This window comes from Aquila chrysaetos, chromosome 10, assembly GCF_900496995.4.
Source record: "Aquila chrysaetos chrysaetos chromosome 10, bAquChr1.4, whole genome shotgun sequence".
Lineage (NCBI taxonomy): Eukaryota > Metazoa > Chordata > Aves > Accipitriformes > Accipitridae > Aquila > Aquila chrysaetos.
This window is the reverse complement of record NC_044013.1, coordinates 4,768,310-4,787,512: the sequence shown is the minus strand read 5'-3', so window position 1 is coordinate 4,787,512 and position 19,203 is coordinate 4,768,310. Positions and strand designations below refer to the sequence as shown.

Genomic DNA, 19,203 nt, shown 5'->3' with positions numbered 1-19,203 from the left:
GAGCGTGGACTGCAATGTATGCAGCGATCACTGCAACAAATGCTTTCTGCCTGATGTAAAGGGAACTGAAAGAAACAAATGGGATAGCATATGGTGGGATTTCAGACGGGTTAGTTGTGTGATAATTGAACAGGAATTTATAGAGAAACAGCCATATTTTGTGGTCAATATACTTGCTTATAAAGAGCAAATATACAAGCATTCTCTTATTTTAATAATTAGGTAAAAGCACTGTTGTCTCTTTCTGTGCATGTTGATGAAGTGAATTAAGTGTTATGAACAGGGAAGAGAAGTGGTGTAGTATATGACAAAGTAGCTGATATGAAAGGGAGATGGAATATTCTGTGCAAGAGGCTACAATCTTCCCTTCTCATTTTATTCCTACTGTGAAAACGCATCAGAGGTGCATACTAATAATACAGTGAATATAAATTCATGTGCTAGCTGTGTGTGATCATCTGAGCAGCCTTTTTAAGCAATTGTAAATGCTTGTCCTGACATTCCCATTCCAATTAGCTATGTGCATTGTGAGGAAAACCTAGCTTAATGTTTTCATTTATGTCTTCAGATTTTCTTTAAGTACAAGTAACTTGCCTTAAAAATGATATCAAAATCAGGTAATGATTTTGCTGAAGATTGCACAGATGCTTATTGATTAGGGTAGAAACATGATACTGTTCAGTCATTCACATCTCAGGTATTTGGGCTTTTTAACACTCAGCTTAAACTCAGCTTTCTGGATATGTCCCTTAGTGAAGAGGGAAAAACGCAGAAGTATCTTTTCCTGGGGCTTTTTAGAGGTATTTTTTTGAAATGCCTATTTCTAACCTAATTAGTCAAAGTCTACCTGGTGAATGAAGATGTTCTAAGTTTTACATTAGCTGTATATTTAGGATGTTTAAGTATCCTAATAGTACTACCTACTTTCCAAGATCTATATTTTACAACAGTGGGATTAAAAACTCAGGCTGCTTTAAAAGTTGCCCAGACAAAGTTGCTCAGGAATTCTTGAAAGTGCATTTAGGTATGACAGAATTATTTGTGAGTGCTCTGGGATGATGCAGTTTACTCTAGTGTAATCTGGAAAACAAAATTAGACCACCCTTTGAAAACTTCCTCCTGAACTTTAGAGTACAAATTTCCCTCTTCACAGCAAAATGCATTTCATACAGATTTTAGTTTTACTAACTTAGGTAGCTGAGAGCAGAATTTAGCTTTGAAAAGTTTGCACTGTGTTATTTGCAAGGAAATCTTCCCGTGATTTGGTTGGACCAGATGACCTCCAGAGGTCTGTTCCAACCTCAACCATTCTGTGATTCTGTGTAAGGGACAAGAGCAGCAAATGTGGAATCTCGGGGGATAATAGTGTTTTTTATCATTCAACTGTGACTTGGCTACCGTAAAGATGTGCTAGCAACCATTAAGGTGCTAGCATTCACGGGCCCTCTAAAGGCTCTTGATTAAATGCAAAATGAAAAAAGGGCGGAAAAGAAAAAGAAACCTCTCAAAGTACTGCAGAAATACATTTTATTGATCGCTTGATCTGAACAATCATTCCTACATATTTATCATAATCTCCCTACTTTCTGACTTCATTGATGAGGTAATGATTCTTCAATGGTATTTTCTCTTTATTCATGCATTCTAAGTAAGTTTTTTTGAACACTTCAGGTTTTGTAGGCTTTTAAAATTTTAACTTTAATTTTCCCTTTCACTAACACTTTAACTCTCCACTGAACTGAATTCTTTAAATATTTTCTCTTCATTATAAAACCCACTCATAATTTCTTTTCCAACTTAAAAATTTGACACTACTCTCCACTCTTGCATTCATCTACTCACATCAGAGGTCACTACTTTGACCTTGTCATCATTTTATGATGTATGTATTTTCTAGGTTTCTTTCTGTCATTTGATCATTGATCTTTTTGCCCCACTTTACAATAGATATGCCAATACTAATTAGTCTTGAACTGCTTGTTATTTTGTGACCTTTAAAAAGGCCATGTCGCATGATTTATTTGCTTCTGCTGTGTGTGTTCAGATATTGTTTTGCTGTGGTAGAATCATGGGCCTTCTCTGATTTGGTAATTAATTTCCTTTTTCTAAGTGAAAACCTATCAAGAAATATTGACATTCTCACTCCAGTGGAGACTAGTAAATGTTGTCTGGAGAACTGTTCTGTTTGATTTCCTAATTTTAATTGCTTGAGGCAATTCCTCCAGCACTTAAATTAATTATAGCGAAAGAGACTTCTAGACACTGTAGAGTGAATGTGGTTCTGCTGTGGAGAGCAGCAGGATCTGGGATGCAGAAGTGGATGGAGGCAGGCGTCACATGATGGCAATGAGTAGTGGAGCACTGAAGAATTTAGGGGAGGTGGAAGAGAAGGAGCAGAAAAGGAGGAGCTGGTGGATATCTTCATGTGGAGAATCAGAATGCTATTTTTAAAAGGTAAGAGGTTGGGGTTTTTTTTTCCTTTTTTTTCTATCTGATTTCATGAGTATATTTTAATGCTTTTGTCCATTATTTTAAAATTCCCAATTTAACAGTTTCAAAAAGTTTCCTCTTCATTTTTTAAATAGAGGAAATAATTCTGAATTTTCAAAACTAAATAGCACTTTTTAGGTCATTTTTTTAACAAAAGGGTCATTACCTCCTCTCTTGGATAAGTACCGATATTCATGTTTTTATGTTAATCTGTTTCTCCAGATTGTAATAGTCATGTTTTTTCTCTGTATAATTCAAATAGGCTGCACAGGAGAGATATTTGCCTGGAGGGGCTGGAGAGGAAAAATATCAATATAATTTTTACTGCTGGCAATTACTGCTATTTGACCCACTGGTGAGTTCTGGCCCCTCCTTTATGTGGAATCTGGAGTCCATATTTCTGACTTGCAGAAAATTAAAACTAAATACAAGCTCACCAAACAGAGTATGGCTCGGAAAGTCAGAGTTTTCATTTCTTTCAGACCTCATATACTTATCTTAGTATATGGCACCTTGTTTTAAGGATCACTTTTACAATTTATTTATGTAAGTTGCTGGAATCAAATAAAATATTACACAGTAAGCAAAGTCCCATGGGCCAAAGTTTGAAGTTCTATCTCAAAGGAGTATTTATAAATGAAAATGAAATCACTTATTTGGGAATATAATGTTGATCAAATCCACAACAGATGTTGTGGATCTGTTGTATTCAACAAACGCTGAACTTGACATTGAATTTTTCAATATCAAAACATAAGATTTTGCTACTCAAACTAAAGAAAAACTTCTGTTAAGGCTGTTTTACTTGATGGGATTTAGACCAGATCAAAGTATTCCAGGTTCAGTCAAGTGCCTCACTGACTGACAGGCAAGTGTCACCTAAGTAAAATGAAATGCATCCAGGCTAATGAAATCCTTGCCTTCTGGTTATGCCTATAGAGAGCTTTATTTGTGGGGTCATAGACGTCAAACTATTTTGAACTGAACTAAGATCACCAGTAATTTAACATAGCCTTGCAGGCTTCTACCCAAAAAGGTGAAGATGGAAAAAATTGGTTCCTATTTCATTCCCCTGAATCCAAAAGCTGAAAATCTTAAGCCAATGTTCGCAAGTTAAAAAAGTATATACTAAGCCCAATTTATAAATAGTCATCCCCTTCTCTCTTCTAATATCCAAATGGAAAAATTGTAGCCGCCTTTGCTACCTGGCCAGGCAAGGATGAAGGTCTCCCTGTGTTTCTCTTGTTCATCACTCTTAACGACCAGGCCAAATTTGCTGAGAGGAGTGAATGAGGTTTCCATTGTGGAAAACCTTGCCCCCAAATAATAGAGGAAGACAGATAAAACGATGACTCTATTACTTACGTTGTGCCAAAGTTAGTACTGTTATTGTCGTCATGTGTAGATGGGCATTAAAAGGCACTGGCCTTTGAACATACAGCAGGTTACTTCAACTCAGCTGTTATACACCAGCTACTCTGCAATAACTGCTCACGTGCATATTCTTAACTTCAGACAAATATGAGGTAATGCAACGTGACCTAAAGTCACTGGCTTTAAATTAAACTGAATTACTTCACATTCGTTGTGAACTATGAGCACACACATGGACAAAATGAACTAATCGAACAGTGTAATTTAGTGAGACAGATAATTGGTCTGTGGGACTGGCCCTTATATCTTTTTGTAAAGAAGGGAAGAGGAAAGGATGAAGAAAAGCATGTGTTGAATGTCACATCTAACGACCTGAAAAGGGTTAGGCAGGAAAGTAATGTAAGAAACTTACTGTCCCTCTGAGAAAACAGAGGCTTGCACCTTGCTTTCAGATAATCTCTGACTCTATGAGACAGTTTAGACCTCTAAGTCTGCAGACCAGATTTCCAAGAAAGACAAATTCTAACGACACAATCCTAGAAAGTGTTCTGCAGGAAAAAATGTGAAGTGAGTGGGGATTAATTTCAGTTATGTTAAGTATTGCTTTTAATATTCACGTTCTGCAGCACTCAGAAGTACTAGTCAGAATTAAGAGGACAGTGTTGAACATGCAGAGCACAGGATAAGTCCTTGTATCATAAAGCATATGCAAGAATTTCTTAAAAGAAAGTGATATATGATCTAAGCTACCCAGATTTAAAGAAGTGCCATTTATCTCAGGAGTAACTGTCATTAAGTGTCAGTATCCACCTTGGAAAGAAATGACATAGACCTCTGTAACAGGCATAATAGGCATTTGTAGCATGCAAGAGAGTATTTTTCTGAGGTAAAAATTACTTACACAAACTTAATCATTCACAGTCTTCCAATCCAGGATATCCTAACAGGGATGACTCTAGATTTTGCTAATAACTGGAACGAAGTTTGCAAAAGAAAACGTATTACAGCTAAAAGAAACTTTTCAAAATTGGTGGGACCTGTAAGTACGTGTTCAACAGAAAGTTGGATCCTGCTGCTAAAGAGGGATTTTTCTTCCAGCTAATAAGTTCAGTGTGAATTGTCAGCATTGTAACTATAATGCTTTTCACATTCAAATAAATGGTCATAAGAGGTCCTGTTCCACAGCCTTCTCCCTGTGAGTGAAAAGTTTAGTCCAGGGGCCTAGCAGCATGTTTCCTTGCATTAACAACATCTAGTAGAGGAAATAACACCTAACCGTGTTTTCCCAGTTAAATTACTTTTAAGCATTTCTGGGAATCAAATTTATATTGATGCCATCTTTGGCTCCCTTGGCTGTGCCAAGCTTTTCCAAGTCATGCCACAGCAGCTGGGCCTTTGTATTTTTTATTTTTTATTTTATTTACAGATTCAACAATCCAGGAGGAAGACAAGGTGCATTAAACCCCTTACCTTTGTCTATAAGCCTATTTGGGAACAAAATCAGAGTACTCCATCTTCCCAGAGGAGACCTCTGGAGAATCAATTTTGTAAAACATACACATCTTGGTAAAGAGACTGTAAGAGTTGAGTTTTCGGTTGTGGTGGTTTGCGAAGAGGTAAAGAAATTAAGACCGCTAAAGGAAGCTTCTAATAGAGATGTATGAAGGAAGTAAAAAATAGAGATTTTTAAATAGTTAAATTTATTACCAGTACAAATGCAAAAGATTTCCATCTAAAAAGAAAAATTGAAAATATGGAATATGTAGTAACCATAAAGGCTTATTTAGTATCGATTCTCTCTGTTCTTATTTCTCGCGTTCACATTCCACAGTTGTAGACTGGGTATTTTCCTCTTTGCCAAGCCTTCGGCACAGCTCTGTCCATGCCTAACCCTTGCAGCTGGACCTTGACTTGAGTTACACTCGCTGCCGGAGTCAAAGTGTCCCTGTGGGCTAAGGGGGAGATTCCTGGAGAGGGGAGGATACTGGTGCAGAGCAGGAAGATCTCCTCTTGACTTTCTATCCATTGAAGCTGGAGGCAGTTTTATTCCACTGGAGTGGATGGCAAGATTTCCCTAGATGCTCATGTCATCCAAGTCACACTTGGATCATACTCAGGCTGTCACAAATTTCTCCTAAAGTGGGTTGTGGACTGAAAAATCCTAGATATATATGCTCCTTCTTAAGATGACATAGACATCAAACAGAGCCCAATTATGCTTCTGGCTTAGGAGAAGCGGCAATGTTAAACTGCTCGTCCAGTCTGCAAGCTAATCTATGTCATCACCTCTTTGTCATCTCAGAAAATAATGAATGTAAGGCCTTGATACAAGGACAGGAGCCTATTTCAGCTGTGGGTTTTTTTTGTTCCGAGTTAACATTCCTCTGCCTCTCTCATTTATCTCTGACAAGTAAAATGTTTAGGAGTCAGAGACTTATCCACCTTTGCAAGAAGGTCTGATTTCTAGATCAATAGCGTCCTTCTAATATACCAATATAATCCATCCTCCACCATTAGGTTATCATGAATCAGAAACGTGAGAATACAGTCTAAGCCCTTTGTTACCTTTGGTAATTCATCCTGCATTTTCAGGTCATTTCTTTTTTTGGTGTTTCAGTCTTTTTCATATAACTCCACAGTAAACCCTTACATTTTTGGCAATGTGCCCAGGGTCTAAAAAAAAAAAAAAAAAAAAAAAAAAAAAAAGAGGAGAAAAAAATTCTTATGTTTCCCAGCCCTTCAATGTGAATAAACTGTTAAAACTTCCAAACTATTACTGGCGTTTTAAAACCAAAATAGTTACCACCTTTCTAAAAACAGTGGTGCAAGCAGCACAGCTTTGTACTTCTACAGTGTTTGACATTTTATGTGCAACAAATATTGACTCCAACGTTCCCTTGACAGAGTACAAAAATTCATTTTGTGAATTGTATTGACAGCCTAAGTAGGTTCTTTCTTTCTCACTTGAATAGGCTTCTCTAACTTATTAACTCAGTCTTGAGGGTTTTGAATATTTACCTTTAAGATCTAGATATATTTACAGCACAACATATGTTTTGATATGCAAGAGACATAGGATGAAGGTTACCATGCAATCAAATTATCGTAAAACTTCATAGAACACCCAAATGATAAGCAGCCATCCTCATATACTAGCCCCTAGATCATTAAATGGATAGGTCATCTTCAGGCAGACTGTGAAGTGACATATTCCCGAGGTGGTGGCTTTCATTTGCCATGACTTTCAATCCCCAGTATGCAAGTTTGCCTCATGACGTTGAGGTAAATAAAGGAAATTTTAGAAATTAATTTCAATTAATTTTACTTGATGAAATAGGGACTTTGGTTTAATAAAAAAATATTTTTTACCAGAAAACTCCGCAGACAATCCTGCAAACACCGCCCCCCAGTCCCTGCCTCTAATTTTGATGACAAACAGAGAAGGACAAGGCAAATCTCCAGGAATATTATTTAATGAATGATAATTTGATTAAAACCACTTCTGGATACTATCTTTAACAGGTCATCTGGAATATATCAGCTCTCCCAGTATGAGAGTTTTCCAAAGGATATAGCAGTGAGCTAGGTTTCATACCTGATAAGCCAGACTTGAGAGGACTGTATCTCAGCTCATTTGGGTCTTATACCCTAAACAGACCAAGATAAGGTTTTTTTTGCTCGTGGAGTCATCCATTTTTGCCTTGATAAATGAAGATTGGCCTCCTTTTTCAAAGGCTAATTCAAGAAACTTCAAGTCTTCCTTTCTTTCTACTGATCCATCAACATTTTCACAAGCCAACTGTGCTTGTCTTTGAGCTGTAGCTGGTTCAATCAAATAGGATAAATCTGTTCAGATTCTTTGTAATTGGGGGAAAGTGTGGTAACAGCCATTCTTGCTTAAAATCACTTTGGTGAACGTTGCAGCTGTGGCAGTCAGGGGAACTCATTAAACCCCCTCCGTAGTTTTGCAGTATACAACTCAGGTCAAATGTTTGTCTTCTAACATGCTGTTTACTGTGAAAATTCATGCTTTATCACTTAAGTCTGCTCTGCAATAGAAATGAAGGTTTTGGTGTATCCCTTGGCATCCTAGCCCCATGACCCAAGAATTCCTCTGATCAAGTCTTTGAGTTTGTGCTGCGGCTTCCTAGTTAGGGTGACCCTGGAGAGCTTCCCTGGGAAGAGATCTTCTCTCCTACCACCTCAGCTTCACGTCTCCAGTTTATTCTGTGTCTCCTGCTTTATGCAGTATGAACTTTTAAAGGTCTGAAGTCGAAATATTGTACCCCAATAATACGAAGATACGTTGAATAGCAAGATCCTTTAGTAACTAATGGTTGGCTTTACTACTGACTGTGTTTCTCAACCTTTTCCTGAGGGTGCAGTCCCCTTCTGCTCCATTTAGGCTCATCTGTCAGAAGGAGCTTAGTTCCTCCAGAGCTGGGGAATGAGAAGTTGCTCAGCTGAAAGTATACGTGCTCCCTCCTCTGCCCTAAAGGCAGGGAGCTGCAGGTAGCAATAGCGTGCAGCTAGTTTCCTGGCTAGCATGAACAATTGCTGCTGGCAACTGCAAACTGGTGTCTCTTCCCTCACCCTGAAGGACTGGGATTGCTACTACCGTACTCCTGAGCACAAGTCGTCTTTTAAAATGAAGTTCACGCAATCCTAATGTTACAGAATAATAAAATAATAAAAAAGCTAAGCCTCCACAGGAACTGTCTGCTGTGAAATAGTTTGATTCCTGTAAGTGTCCTTTGACTGAGTAAAGCAAAGGCAAAGAAATCACATGCCAGCAGCTGTAATTAAGAGATACCTTCTATTCTATAGAATATATGCTGTTAAATACATCTATGGATCGTGAAAATTAAAGAATACTCACTTTTTATTTATAACCACCTCTAATGTAAATACCATCATACAGTCTCATACAGCACCCGGTATATTTCCAATTGTGTGGGAGTTTAATGTTTGCTATACAAGTTTCCAGGAATCAAAACAAGTAATTGTCTGAGCATCAGTGAAGAACTAAAAGCCTTCTGCGCCAAAGGCAGACAAGAAGTAACCGGTCTTGGAGAGCTCGTGAGGAACATTGTATGTACATTTACATACTTAAAACAGTAGTACTGAAGCCCTGCCACAATAACCCAGAAAAATCCCAGAATAAAACCAGTGCAACAGATACTCCAGCCCAGACTGGAGGATCAGCGAGTGCTGACAGTTCACAAACAAATGCTGCGTGACTACGAGAGTTTGATTCCAAATATCCACCAGTACAAGTCAAATGGTCTGTACCAAAATAATCAAAATAACACTGTTACAGGACAAAATTGGTAAGATCAAGATTGGAGTTTGCTACTTTGCCTTTGAAACACTGATAGGAAAACACTAGGAGAGCATTTCAGTGATTCCAGGAAAATTTAATCTTGTGCTTTTATTTTAAGTTTCCCAATACCAGGTTCCTAGGAAACATTTGCAGTATAACTAAAGAGGAATGAAGTATGTTACAGAGTTATAAAATATTCCAGTGTTAACTGAGGAGCACAATAGTTTAAAAGCTATCATTAGCACCAAGAACTGAAAATACTGCAACATTCTCAATTAATTTTAACTTTTAGTGACTTTCATCCAGAATTTAATTTTTGTTTCTTTGGCAAACCAGAGAGGCCTTGCCCGAAAAAGCTCGGTGACAGTTATATAATATTACTGTAAGATCAAAGACTTTGTTTTCAAAGTTAAAAAGGCAATCTATGTTGAAGGCAGTCATAATTTTTACTCTATAGCAACATGTTATTTATCGGTAAGTTAACTGTAAATAAAAGTAATAAATGCTAATTTTCATGTTGTGTATCAAACTGAATGAGAAATAATGCACTAGCTGAGGCAAAATAAATACATGTGTTATATTCACTCAAAAAAAAAGTCATTAGTTAATTAAACCTTAGATTTCTAGGACTGAATATATGTTAAAGGCAAGATAAAGGTAGAGATTAATCAGTAATATTAGAAGAAGCTTTTTCAAAACATGTATTTTTAATTTGGGGGTGGACAATATATAATATATGCACTCATTTCTCTCCAATTATCTCACTAATGCTTTGTCTTAATGTCTTCAGACTCACCCTGGAGTCCCTTGTTTGGTGGAAGGGAATTTCACAGTGAATCTCAGATGTCATGCTTTCATGCTAATAAAGTTAACATCAACAATCAAACCTGTAATAAGTTCAGATGGAGATAGTGTTTACTGAGTTCCTAGGAAACATATATTCATATATAATCACAAAATAAAAGAAGCCTGTAGAAAATGTTGAAAGATATTTTTCTGAGAATAATACCACAGTGGCTGTTTTCCATTAGCTTTAGCGTGAGTGCAAATGTGGTGTCACCCATATACAACAAAGTTGTTCATTTTCTTTCAGGATTTGTGAGTGCGATACAATACATTCTTTAATGAGACAGGGATAACTAGAAGCGTTTTAATGACAGGAAGAGGTTCTTGTTCCCAGAGGTTGTTTTTGTCTTTCACTTAATAGCATATATCTGTCTTCACTGAGGATTAAAAGCTCTCTCTGAGATGATTAATGATAACTAACAATCTCTAATATACAAAGGATGGAATTTATCTTCAGATTTTAAACACCTGAATTTGGGTGCCCAAGTCTAGGCACCTACATGTGAATGAGATGCCTCAACTTCCCCAAGGGTCCCCGGGCATCTTGTAAGTACAACCAGTGAAGTCTGGAGAAATACCCAGCTCACCCTGAAGTTGAGGGATCCATCTGGCCTGTTGAATTGTCCTAGGCTCTGTTAGCTTGTACCAATTTGAGTTTAATTTAGCTGTATCGCCTGTTCCCTTGGGTTGTCTGGGTATCCTGTCTAGAAACCATCTGCAGCTTAAAGAGGACATTGGTGTTTCTTATGTCCTGTGCCACCGCCGTCAGACCCACGGATAGGAGGTGGATATGCTAGGGGTTTTAAATGGAACTGAACTATTAGTTTTATTGTGTAAATAAAGCAAATAAAAATTCTTTCCAGTTCATAAGATATGAATCACATCATTTATTTTCATCCTTTATCCCTAGTCACTCAAAATGAAAAATACAAACAAATATGGAAAGTCAAGCTTTGTCTCTTTTAGTCATTTTTCTTTCTTTGATTAGCTACCATGTTTGAATTTCTCCACTCAAGAAATTATATCATCATGCAATCATTTTCTTCTCTTAGCTCCTCTTATCTCTTAGTTCTAGTACGTGGAACAGCTTGAGTTTGACAGATCAGATTTGGTGAATGTTAATAAGCTAAAGTCAGTAAAACATCTGTCCAAATAATTTATTACAAATATTGCACTGTTATATACATTTAGATGGTATTGGAAGCCATTAGAGAAGTTAACTTGCAGCAACTTGCAACATTTTAAAATTTTCTAATACTGGGTTTGACAGAGTTTCAAATGCTGCAATTTATATAAGATAATCAGATGTTGTGGTTTTACTGTGCTGTGAGTATTCTTTTTCATTGCCTTTGTAAAGGTCATTTAATTTTTCTTACTTCTCTCCACAGTGAGCAAACCCCTCTATGAAAACCTATAAAAGAGAAGACTACCCATATATTTCTGTCTTCAGCTTCACCCTGGTATGTACATTTTACTTTTCTGTATGCTGTGTACTACTGTTAGAATAGCTGTCTGTATTGGGTGACACTGAAGGTATGAGTAGTCTAATATTTTATCTCCAATGGTGACCAATAATTGGTGCCAAGGAGATAAAAAACCCCAGAGTAAGGACCCACTATATTCTTTTAGTTTACAACCACCTCCTGCTCAGAGATTTACAGAAACTGAGTCTCGTAGCTGTTTCACTAGTACCAGTTTATATCCTGCGTCTTTTGCAAGATTTAATTGACAATGTTTGGCCATGGTGAAAAATGTTAAGTAGAAACCTGCATGGGATACTTTGTGCACTCCCACCTGGATGTCAGAAAGATGAACATCTAACTGATCCTCACAATTTCTGATTCCTTTTTCCATTCCTTACTCTGACAGACTGTAGTTTTATTAAAACAATGTTAACACTAGCTTTTTATCATCCCAGTGAAAAGAGAAATATTTCTGAATTCTAAGGGGAAGGTGAATTCATAAGAAAACAGTATGCACTTGTCATAAATAAAAAATATGTATCAGGTAATGTGTAAGTTACGTGTTTGATTAGTCAAAGCTCTTTGCCTTCTACAAATCCCAAAGGTACATTTGGAGTAACCTATCTATTTTGATGAGCAACAAAGTCTTTTCTAGTGTACAATTTCAGACACTTGAGAAAGTAAAGTATCGAAATTTTCAAATCCCAAGTGAAAACAGAATGTATGTGCTCTGTTATGCCTAGTTTTTTCTTGTAGGTTTACCAGTCTGTTTCTTGTAGGATCCAGAAGAAACCTAAGACATCTTTGCCGACCTGCTGTTTAAATAAGATAGTTAACACATGTTAAACTTGGAGTCACTTAGTACTAGTAGTGTGGTGAAAAGTTCATCTTAAGAGTTCAGCTAAGTTAGTTCACAAAGTAACACCTTCAGATCGTTACTATCTGATCGTTCATGACATCTTTTGGAAAGCAGATGTGCTATATCAGTATTGGTTAATATTACAACCAGCCAACAGCATGTCCTCCAGAATCTCAGAAATATTTTTTCCAGAGTAGTCAAGAGTATCCCTTTTTTAGCTAACAATTCAGATTCAGTTAGGAATTTGAACTAAAATCCCCTGAAGTTTCTGGCTCTTGAATGAATGGCAACAGACTTCAACAGAGTTGATAATGACTTTGAGTCTGGTAGAAAATCAGCTCCTGAAATAATTTCTTGACCATCCCACAGGGGAGTTTAACCACACGTGAATCAAATGCAAATAGTAACCAATACATATATTGCATTCTCAGCACTGAAGGTTGATTTATTGCTATTGTCCATAAGAATGACACTTTTTCTTACTAGTCTGCGAGTTAATGCTGGAGATTCTAGACTCCTTATCAACTCCTTGTCATTTGCTAGTGATATTTCTACTAAGTCAAGCAAACAAGATACCATCAGCTTTCCTTCATCTTAGTAAGAAAGTGCAACATGCCAACTGTTAAAAATTGAGAACAGAGAATCCTCCAGAAGAACAACCTTTGCAGGGCCTAGGAACAGTTTGGAGGGTAAGAAAACTCAAAGTAGAGATTCACGGTCCTCTTTAACTTGGCTGTCATCTCTCTGTGAAGTGTTAAATTCCCACAGGAGGAGATCAGGGAGTTGCAGACTGTAAGAATGTGTATTACACTGGACAGATCCAGAAATTAGCTCTGTCCTAATAACCTCTGTGATTTGTTTCTTGCGAATTTCCAGTTCTTTTAATTTGCATCAGAAAAGTACATTTTATGTCAATGTTCAACCTTTTTCAGTTGAAATGAAGGTTACTTCAGCCAAAGGAATCATTTAGTAGGATGATTTCTTTTATTTACTTAAACTTTGGTAGGTGACTTAGCATCTGAACAGCTCTCTCTTGGAGCTTTTTTTTTTTTTTTCCTCAGAAAAGTACTTCTCAAGGACTTGCAGAGAGTCTGAAAATACTCAAAATATCTCTAAACTCAGTTCATTCCACAACTGTATGGATGATGAAAAAACACAGATATGTCTAAAAAGCTTACCATATACAGAAAAAAAAACCTGGGGAAAACCTTGCTTGATTTTAAAGTTGCTTTGCAGGAACCTCATTTGTTAAGTTTCAAATAACTTCTCTAAGGCTTTTCAGATGAAAAGCTAAAAATCTCACTCCCACTCTCCTGAACTTTGCAACATCCTCCTTTTGAACACATTGGAAATAGATGGTATGCATAACATTCCAATAATACTTGTCTCAAACATTGTAAACTGAGAGCTGAAAAATCAATTTTTAGAACAATCAGATGTTTTATCTTTATTATTTCCTTTCTGTCTCAAGCCATACTTTTCTGTACTTTACTTAATAGCCAAATTTACAAACCAAAATTATTGATCTTTCAAATACTGGTACAAAAATATGTTGGCCTTCTGTGAAAATACAAAATGCTAACTTACAACAATTTCAGTAAAGCCATTCAATAGATGCAGCAAACAAGAAACTTTGGAGTGATAGGTTTTTTGGATGGGAGCACCTTTATAACTATTTTACTCTTTGCTCTGAAGACCAGTGGTTAAGGACTGTGAGGGATGTTTCTGCCTGAAATCAGAAGGGACTTTCCTTCCATGAAATGTAAGATTATAGCTGTGCTGGAGGAAAATAGCCCAGAGCAGCAGAATTAAGGCAAATGCTATCAAACGTCAGAAAACTTTGGAGCTGTTGGATAGTAGCAGGGAAGCAGCACATCTTTAAAATCAGGCAAAGTTTAAACAAGTTTACTGGGTAGACAGAAAAAGAAGCAGCTATATAGATCTAGCAAAGAATATCATGGGAAGCAAGTAATAAAAATAGTACGCTGCAAAGCAGTAGGATGAGCTGACTGTAGTTGTTAAACAGAGGTTGAGAGGAAATTCCCAGAAATTCTCCAAACCATAAATTCTACAGATTTCCAGTTGGCGTTGTAGGAGATTTGGCACTAGAGTAAATTGTTCTTATTATGATTTTGGAAAAGAGTTTAAGGAATCTTCTGTCGTTGTAGAGCACTCCTCAGCTAAGAGACTGGTTCCTTTACCAGCTCTGTTCTAGCAATTTATTGTCATGACTGAGGCTAGAAAAAGGAGGTCACTTTACTTGAACTCTCAAGTTCCATATCATGCCACAATGCTGAGAAAATCAGTCTAAATCCTAATGAGTTAGATCTCATCCATTTCAAGTTAGTGCAAAAAAATTTCTTTGTGATTGAGTGCCTAGAAAATTTACAACCAAAGTTATGCACATGAAGCTTCAAAGAAAAGTGTCTTGCAACAAATGATACCTCTATCTTGTCCAAGATGTTGTCACACTTGAATTACTATACTTAAAACTCTGCAAATTATTACTGCAAAAGGTCAAATATGTAGGTGGCAGAACACATAGAACTTATTAACTCAGTTGCTGAAATATTATTGCAGATACTAACTAACATCAGAATTTTGACTGGTAGCATCTTCCGCGTGATTTGTCCACTTAAGGAAAGTAATTGAAAAACAGCAAAGGGCACAAAAGAGGACGGGTTGCTATTCAAGCTCTTTTGTGCCTCTCTTTTCTTGTAGGCTGGGTTAGGCGACTGGCTCGTGTTTGGAGAGTGCCATTTTGGATTGGTTTGAGCAGGTTTTGGAAATATTTAGGGTTTCTGTTTGCTTGTTTGTGTTTATAGCCCTTTAATGTATTTTGGTCACTATGGTTTCCTTTTCTGAAGTCCCTTAACACATCAACTATTTTACAAACCTCTTAATCTTGACCATTCAGTTCGTTTATTCTTTGAAAATGAGGCTGGCTACTCATGTAATTCTGAATGAGCACCCATTTTAAGGCTGATGAAAGCAGGTGCCTCTTCTTTGACAGTATTCAGATTAGTAGTAATGTGATGGAAATGAAAGAAAATATATCCTTATACAGCCTGATCTCAGTTGTGTCACCTAAATTCTCCAGAATTCCTGTGATACTAATATGATGTTCCCTATGGAGATGTACCATTGTGTCTAGTATTAAAAACTGCTCCTCAGTATTTTAATTTTATTTAAAGAGGAGAGAAACTTTATTGCATTTGTTGAAGAAATTACCAGATAATTAATCACCTTGAAGTTTTTTCTTCTTTATTTTCTGTTTTAGCATAGCACACAAGGTAAAAATCACTGCAATATGTACGCATCCCTTTCCATCTTTTATCTAACATACATTCCTTTTTTCCTTCCTGGTTAGTATACTGTACATAAATACAGGCTCAAATTTGAACCTTAGAAAATATTAGTGTTTGTTTTCTTCCAAAGGGTTATTAAGCTACTTCTATTAGCTGTCTCATTAGAAAGAGATCCTAGCTTTTAATGCAGTTCTGATAAGGCAGGAGTACTGTCATGCTGCTTTCCCTGCCTAGGACAATGACTTACATCTGTAAGGATATAATATGCAACTGTTGAAAACTAATAATGTGCAGTATAATTATTACTAGTTCAAGTGAAATTTTGAAAGAACAGGTAGTTTAAAGTGCATATGGATTTAAATAAGACACTTTATCCTATCACTGCTAGAATATTAAAATCATTCTGCTGTCTGCAGCTGGGTTGTAGAGTTAACTTCTGTGGAGTTAGGAAATAAGTAACTATTATAGCAATTGGCTTTCATGAATATTGGCCGTAAAGACTTACAAATTAGAATATGGTAGAGTTTTAAACTTTAACATCTTACATTACTTTCATCACATTCAATAAAATATTATATTCTTCTATGATGTTTCATCAGTATGCATAACTTCATTATCTCCATCTTCTAGACATATCTAGTGAAGTGCAATGTTTTAAATCATGCTGCTGGTGAGTAAGTTTTCCTCATATCTTCATTATTCTTTTCACCAGATTTCACAATTCCCAAGTCCCAGAGCAAATTCTTGGAAAGCAGTTTAACAATGTTTTAGGAATAAAAAGTACATGGAAGGCTATCAGAACTTTATGTGGTAAAAATTGTGGTATGCTCATTTAAGTATATAGAACTAAACCAGATGAGAGTAAATATACTACAAATATTATGTGTCTAGCCACACTCAGACTAATGCTAATATTCATAGTCTGGATGATAACAACAAAGGATTTCTATACCAAAAAATTCTGTTACCAAAGTGTACAACAGACTAAATAATTAAAAAACAGCTGTGTAATCGAATGAGCCTTCACGCTTTCTTATCGTGTCAAATTCTTTATTAGAATTCCTCTATTTCATGATAAACTTTTTGAATTCTCAACAGTCCTTTCATCTTGTGCATTTATGAAATTTATTTTCATTTATAAATTAAAAAAATCCTTTAAAGTTTGAATGTATGTTAAGAAGGTATAAAAAAAGATCAAATTGTTGAGGCATCATTAAAGACTACCAGGTTTGACCTGGTAGTTTCAAACATGCTGGTTAGACAAGAAACACGGACATTTACAGGGCAAAACTAAATTAACAGAAGGCAGACATGGGGTTAGATTACAGAATTATCTTTAAGGAGTGTGTATAACTCGTAACCACATGTTAAATGGCTGTATTGGGGACAACAGAGGAATGATTTGGCATGACTGGCACTACAAGTTAATTAAGATGACAGCTGACTGCACTTTGGTCTCTGAAGCAGCTCCTAAACAGTATTATGATGTCCTCTAGTTGGTATTCCTTGAATAAATTTTTTTATTTGGTTAGTTTTTCTCAGGCTGCAAGATGAGATGAAGCTCTATTTGAATTCTGAGAACTCTAATTTATTTGAACTTGGATGACTTCTTCTCTGTTCTAGCTGCATATATTTCCAAGTCAATATGAACATGCTTATTTACTTGAAAAAAATCTGCCTTTCTCCTAGCTCTTCAGCTTTCCAAACAAATGGCTATTGTTTTAGGTCATTATGTTGTGGCCTGTCTGCTATATTCATGTCTTTGGCTGGTATCTTTACAGCTGTGTAGTGTGGTTATGGGTAGTAACATGAATAGATACTGTTTAAACTTGCAGGGTTATTTGGAATGTACTGTTTTATTAAGTCATATTTTAACTGAGTGGATATTTTTATTTCTTCCATATATCCCTAAGCAAGCTGGAAATAAAGTAAAGAGAATTTATCAGAGCAGCTAAGAATTATTGTTTACCTGCTGAAGAGGTGAAGAGAACCTGCACTGATACTCAGCATCATTAGCTGTGAAGAATTCTCACAAAAGTCAGGAGGAGTTTTGAATAAACATTGACAGCAGGGTAATATCCTTTGAGGTTATTTCTGTTTCAGATGAATCTTCCTGTTCTGCATTACCACCTGTGCTGTCCCTTGTTTGACAAATTAAAAAGAAGCGTCACAGATATTTTAATAAAAATCACAGAGTGCTGCTAGTATTTTAAAGGATAAGGCAGTGCCACAGATTTTTGAAATTCAGAGTAATGAATAACAGCTTTAAAATATTTCAGTCTCTGGGCCTATTGAACAGCACCATCCATTCCCCTAAAGCCAAATCAATAAATGGAAAACAAAGTAAAATATTTTTTTAAAAAACCAGAACAAAGCTGTAACACATTTACTGGAGAAAGGATCAAAGAGCAAATAATATATTTGGATGTTCACCCATCACTTGTTACGCTAGTGAAAAGTACTCATGTTGAGCAAGAATGGACAGAAAGTATCATGAACAAAACTTTGTTCAGTAGATACTTTGCTACCAGTTTACTAAAATACACCACTAATCCTGACCTCTTGATTCAATTACGTTGACAGCTTTTGTCGTATTCCCATGATGCGTTGAGTGATGTTGACTAAAAGGATTCAGGTATATTTTCACTACTCTTATGCCAGATATATATTAGTAGTTTAATACGATAGCTTATAAAAAACACACTTAAATATATATACAGACTTTTAAACTTGCCTTATTCCCTTGCAGCACTATTAAAATCTGTTTTATGTGTACAACTGGGTCTTTTATTTTGGGAGATTGAAAACTAAAGGTTTTGATCAGATGAATCCTTTCTAAATACACTATTGACATGTGCTGTCATCTGTCAGCTTCATAATTAATAATCCAGATTCTAACATAGTATTATCTAAAGACAATCACTTTATTGTTTGATGTTCCTAGATGAAGCTTATGACTTCTTGACTCCCATTTCTCATCTTCAGAAAGCAACATGTTAACTTCCAGTGATCAACGTGAATAACATTGCTGATGTGTGATGGGTGTACACTGACTTCTTAACTACCCGAGTTTCACCCTTTCTTGTCACACTTCTTTTCCTTCTCTTGCTATATACCCCCCATACCCCTGCCTTCTCAGTCAGACACAGCATTAGCTCAGAGGGCCTGGAGGCCAAAGTTCGGTAGCGGGGTCTTCCTCTTCCTACCTGCACAGGTTAAAATATACAACTAGTTCCCAAACTCCCTTTTATAATTACCTCGAACACCTTCTGCTGTCTGTCTCCCCTGAACTAGCTTTGCTTTGCCTCCTTGTCCCAGAATTTCAACCTCTGCTTGGCTCACCAGCCACTTCCATTCACTCTGATGTGGATCTGGAGATCCTTCCCAACAAACGAACGTGATTCTTAAGTTTGTAAATATACACCAGTTTTATCAGTTTAATTTTTAAGACGCATGTCTCATAGTGGGTAACACTTTCTGTGTTGCTGAACTATAGTTGAAAAGCAGAATTTGTATCGAACAGTAGGAAATAGAGTTAGA

At 36.4% G+C, this 19,203-nt stretch overlaps 1 long non-coding RNA gene across 2 annotated transcripts in view; it reads left to right on the top strand.

Annotated features, from left to right (window-relative positions):
* The first annotated feature begins 2,123 nt into the window (after positions 1-2,123).
* LOC115347704 overlaps positions 2,124-19,203 on the top strand; it is a 40,180-nt gene continuing 23,100 nt past the window's right edge. The window contains exons 1-3 of one of the 2 annotated variants that reach the window (XR_003925583.1): positions 2,124-2,454; positions 11,422-11,493; positions 18,982-19,070. This is a non-coding gene — a long non-coding RNA (uncharacterized LOC115347704). Of the gene's footprint in view, positions 2,455-11,421; positions 11,494-18,981; positions 19,071-19,203 lie in introns of those variants that run through there. The other variant, XR_003925584.1, reaches the window with a different exon arrangement.